Consider the following 5,742-nt stretch of genomic DNA (forward strand, 5'->3'; position numbering starts at 1 on the left):
CTGAATAAAATAACAAACTAAATATAATAGCTTCTATATGAATGACAGACATCAATTATTTTTCATTGCAGAATATCAACGTGAAGGTGCAGAAAAATGTATTTTAATTTTGACCTTATTTCATTATGGATTTAGACATAATGATGTGAATAGATATACACATTTGTTTGTAGAAAATCTCAAATTTACAAGTAGTTAGTCGATATTATTTGCCCTGGTACTCACAATCAGCTATGACACACAGAAACTTAAAAATTACCCACTAGGGCTGGGTTTGTCACTCAGTGGTATAGTGCTTACCTAGCATGTTTGAGACACTGCATTTGATCTTCAGTACAACATAAAAATAAAACAAAGATACTGTGTGTCCACTTACAACTAAAACATAAATGTTAAAAACAATTACCCAATAGAAGCATGTGAACAAATGGCAGAATATAGACGATCCTCAGGGAGACTCCCATGACAGTTGTACTTATTGCTTCAAGTCTTCAATTTAATGACAGTTTCAGTGTTGGTCAGTAAAGCAGTGACAGTACCAGTCAGACCATGTCTTGGCAAAATAGGATGCAGCATAATTGCAAAAGTGTGAGGAGGGATGGAAAAGGGAGGAACTGAGTGACAAGATTGACCAAATGATGTCTGTGCATGTATGAGTAACCCCCAGTAAAATCCACCTCCATGTATATCTATATAGCATCAATTTGATAAAATAATAAATAAATGGAAGGAAGACAAATAAGGGGCAGGGAGTAGAGGGAAGGAGGGGGAAAAAAGCAAAGTAAAAGTACTGGGAATGAAATAAAAATGATACCAAATTATATTCCATGCATATATGCATGGACCCTTCTATTATGTGTAACTAACATGCTCTAATAACACATTTTTAAATTAGAAAATATATATATATATACACTGCCAATTAACTGGGACTTTCTCATCCCCCCCAAAAAAATGTAATTGGTATGTTTAGTTCCATAAAAGGTATGAAATAATTTTTAATAAATTCTGATTTTATTAAGAATAAATTTTTTAGAGGGTGGGTTCTGGGAACAGATTAGTGGAGAAGCAGCAAGCAGCACTCAGAGTGAAAAAGAACTCCATATTTTGTTTTACTCTAGAGGGTCCCATAAGTAAACAAAACTTCAATTTGTGAGCGCCCATTTACACTTTCTCACAACATTTACTGGCTATCAAGCATCACAAATTTTCTTGCTTACCCAATATATGACTGTGCACAGAGCTTCTAATGGAAAACTTGTTTAGAGAATCAGAGTGTGATTAGGGGAAGAACTGGTCATTCTTACCAGGCCTTTGATATACATCTGACCTTGGTCTCTAAATTGGCACAGGTTCATTTACACTTCAAAGGAGAGTAGTCAGACTCCCTGGAGAATTTATCTATAATCCAAATGGAAGGGACCCACAGTCAATCAGGCTTCCTGGAGAAAGACTGAGAGGTGGGAATGGAATTGACCCCTTTCCTAGGAGTAGGTTTCTTACCATAGTATTTTTACAATTTTATTTCCCAACCAAGTCTATTTTTGCCATCACAATGTAACAAGTAACTTAGAGGTCTAAACACACTTTTCAATATTTTTTGTAATACTTTAACACTGAAAAAAAAAGAGCCATTATAACTTAAAAGAAAACGGGCAATGAAGTGAGCTTGGGCTCCATCCCCTCAGGCTCTGGACCATCCCTAAGCATTCTTGCTTATTCCCTGCAAGGTTCACAGAAAGCATGTGAGGTCATCACAGCCTTAAGAAAAGGTACTTCTGTACAGTGATACTGTATAAATTGTGAAAGAGAGCTGGGCTCACAGCTAGTTTCCCTTCAGCTTTCAGGGCCAGGAGAAGCCCAGCCCTCATTCCTACCTTTTTTTTTTTTAGGATTCTCAATTAGCTTTTGAGAGTTGTGATAATTTGCATTTTCACCAACAACATATAATTGTGCCTACCCCAATCCTCACCAGCATCTAGTATTATATGTATTCTTTGTTTGACATTATAACTGAACTAAGATGAAATTTCTGTGTAGCTTTAATTTTTATTAATCTGTTTACCTAAACGTTTTAATGTATTTTTTGACCATTTTTATTTGTTCTTTTGAGAAATGACCATTTATTTTTTTTGCCCATTTACATTGAGATTTTTGTTTCTGATGTGAAGTGTTTTCAGTTCTTTTACACGGATATAAATATGTGGTTAGAAGAGAAGCTGAAAAAGATCTCCAAATCTGTAGACTTTATTCATACTTCTATTTCTTTTGCTGTGCAAAAGCTTCTTACTTTAAAGTCATGACACTTATTTATTCTTAATTTTATTGATGGAATTTTATGGGTATTTTCAAGAAAGTTGGAGCCTTTGACAATATATTGAAGAATCAATTTTCTGTGAGCCCAATCTGTCTTTTTCCACTGACAATCACGTTCATTTTTAGAAGACATTTATTTTGAATTGAATCACACAGAGAAAATGGCACCTTAGATTTTGCTTTTCAAATACTGTACAGCTTCTGCCAAATAGTCCATTGTCCATGAGTATTAAAATGCATGAAAATGATGAAAAAAAGAAGGTTGAATAAAAGAAAATGACTTCAAAATAGCCAAGCATTCCTCCCCCCACTTTCTTTTTTCATTTATTTATTTGTTTATTTGTTTGTTTATTTTCAGTAAAGATGAGTGAGTTCCGGACCTCACGTATCCTAGGTAGGTGGTACTCTACTGAGCAACATCGCCAGTTCTTTTTTATTTGGAGACAAAATCTTGCTATGTTTTCCATGCTGCTTGCAAATTTGCAATCTTACTGCCTCACCCTCCATACTAGGTGGATTACAGGCATTTGTCACCATGCCTGCAACCTCTCCTGTTAACATTATGCAATTAACACCTGTCACTTTCTCAGCATCTTTAGGCAGCTAGAACAGTATAGGTAGTTTTGATTGGTGGCTCAGGGAAAACTGCCTTTGGATTCAGTGTGGCTGCAAATGCCTAATGCAATGGCAGGTGGTGGGTTTTGCAGACTCTCACCACCTCTGCCCAGCTTCAGTTTCAGCATAACCTAGGGTGGGATTTCAAGAATTAATGTTTGGAGATTGAGATGCTCTGAATGTTAGCGACCACTGAGGCCTCTACTCATCATCCCCTCCTTTCCCCTCTTGCTCCCAGCTCCAGGCACCCAGAACCTCCTCCAGATCTCGCACCCCCATCAGACCCTTTACCCATCTTTCAGATACCCTCCCCAAATCTCCACCTTTCTTTATATCTTGTTCCTCCTTCAGACTCTGCATCTACCAACCAGACCCTACCACATTTTTAGACACCACTTCTTCTGCTGATTGCCCCCCACTCTTCTATATTCACCTTTCATTTTGATCCTGTCAAATTTCCAGTCCCTGTACTTCTCCCAGAACCCAGGTTTCCTCATGTTTCTATACCAATTCAAGAGAAGTTCCCTGTTTCAGGATCAAGCCCTTTTCCAGGTCGTTCCCTCCAGACTCCAACCAGATTGAGCCTATTTCTCTGTACCCTACACCCCTCCTCTGGACATGTCCTTCCTACAGACCCCAACTCTCTCATGCCTTGCCCTCCTCTAGACTCTGCCTCTACTTCAGACCCCACTTTTTTTCCAGGCCCTGGTTATTCTAGAGACCTCTCCTCAGATGCACCCTTCCTCCTCACTTCACCAGATCCTAGTCTCTTCTAAAATCCACCCCTTTCCAGGGCCACCTCTCCTCCAGACCCAGGGTTCTCCTGACTCTGCTTTCCCTCAAGGACCAACTCTGCTCCAGGTACCATTTCTGCTGGGCCAGGTGGAGAAGGTGCAGACTGTTTTGGCTCAATGCTTTAATTTGCAGTTTTTGCAGTGGTACACAAAATAATGCCTATTTAATGAATATCTATCCTGCATTGGATGAAGTCTCAGGCTTTCATATGCCTTAAACCAAATTTAAGAAAATCCCCTCTTCCTCTTTTTAAACACTTTTTTATTTATTTTTGTACCAGTGATGGAACCCAGAAATGCTTATCCACTGAACACCTGACTCAATGCTTTCTACTTATTTATTTATTTATTTGTTTGTTTTTAAAATTTTGAAACAAGGTCTTGCAAATTTGATGAGGCTGGCTTTGAACTCCGGATTCTCCTGCCTCAGGCTTCAAGCCACTTGGTTGATTAAAGAAATTAAAATAAAATCAGGTGAGGTAGTGACTCAGTGATGAAGTGCTTGCCTAGCATTTGTGAGGCACTGGGTTCAGTTCTCAGCATTGCAATAAACACATAAATAAAATAAAAGTTAAACAACAGCATATATATATTACAAAAAATAATATCAGAATTTGTCACACATCAGGTAACACTCATCTCTGATTCTTGATGATCCTATGGTCTTTTTCAGTGGGAGATCTCTTAGCATCAGTCCAGGTTTTCTATGCTAATTGGTCAGTTTATAGTTTCCTTAATTTAGAATCATTTTGCAATGCCTGTACTCAGAAATTCTACATATCCAACAGGATTCTAGTTCAACATTTATTTTCTTCTCTTTCTAGGTTTCAACAGAATCCTGTGTACTTCTGCTGTTTTCATCAACAACATTTTTAAAACATACTTTTAATTTACTTTATTTTTGATTGAAAGAATGTTTTGAAAATTCTTATGGTGACATTGACTTATTTTAATTAAGTTGTGCTTATTAAGACATATTTGAGGGCTGGGCATGTAGCTCTTGGGAAAGCACTTGCCTAACATGTGAGAGATTCTGGGTTGAATCTCACCACCACACACCCACACAGATGATGGCTTTGAAAGGATTCAAGCATCAGAGGTATTAACAGGTATGGTTAAAAGATCATGTACTTATACATTTGCTCATAATCCACAATATGTCTTCCATATTTGGATGAAATTATTGTAAGGAAAATTTTCAAATCAGTTTTAGAAGATAGAAGCAGGATGATAGTTTTTTAAATTTTTTTTTAAAAAATTATTTACATGTTCTAATCAGTGATACATGACAGCAGATTGCTCTTCAGTTCATTGTACACAAATGGAACATACTTTTTAACTTCTACGGTTGTACACAAGCTATGGTCATGACGTTCATGCAATCATACATGTACGTTGGTTAACGATATCCATCTCATTCCACCAACTTTCCTACCTAGGATTGTGATATTTTTTATGACAACTATTATAATGCATGATACTTAACACCTCTATAGATTAAATTTCCTCAGGACTCAAACTATTACAATATGCAAGAGATAAGTCACTATCTGCATTTTGAAATTTAAATACATTATCTAAATAAATTTAAAATCATTTTTTTCTAATTTTCAAATTTAAAAGCATATTCTTATATCTTATTAAAATCTACATTAATCAGAAAGTTAATTATTTATTGCTTACAATAAGGGGACAGCCTATCTGATAACCATTGAGCTTTATTGATATCAGGAATTATTGTTGGAGAACTCTACTATGCTTCACTTCTGTTCAAAGTATCATTTAAAAATGTACCAATGTAATTTTGGTGTCAGAAGTTTGAATTTCTTCTTTGAGATTGTGTGTTTACTAGTACTTAGGGTTATTTCTCATGAAAGTTCCAGGATAACATTTTATCCTAATGTTGGTGCCTCCATGTGCTTAGAAGGTAGCTTTAGAGCAGAGTTGAATAGTTGAATATACATACAGAGTATTTTGTGGATTCATTAGAAAAGTACATACACTTTTGTATAATAGT

The sequence above is a fragment of the Callospermophilus lateralis genome, chromosome 8, assembly GCF_048772815.1.
Source record: "Callospermophilus lateralis isolate mCalLat2 chromosome 8, mCalLat2.hap1, whole genome shotgun sequence".
Lineage (NCBI taxonomy): Eukaryota > Metazoa > Chordata > Mammalia > Rodentia > Sciuridae > Callospermophilus > Callospermophilus lateralis.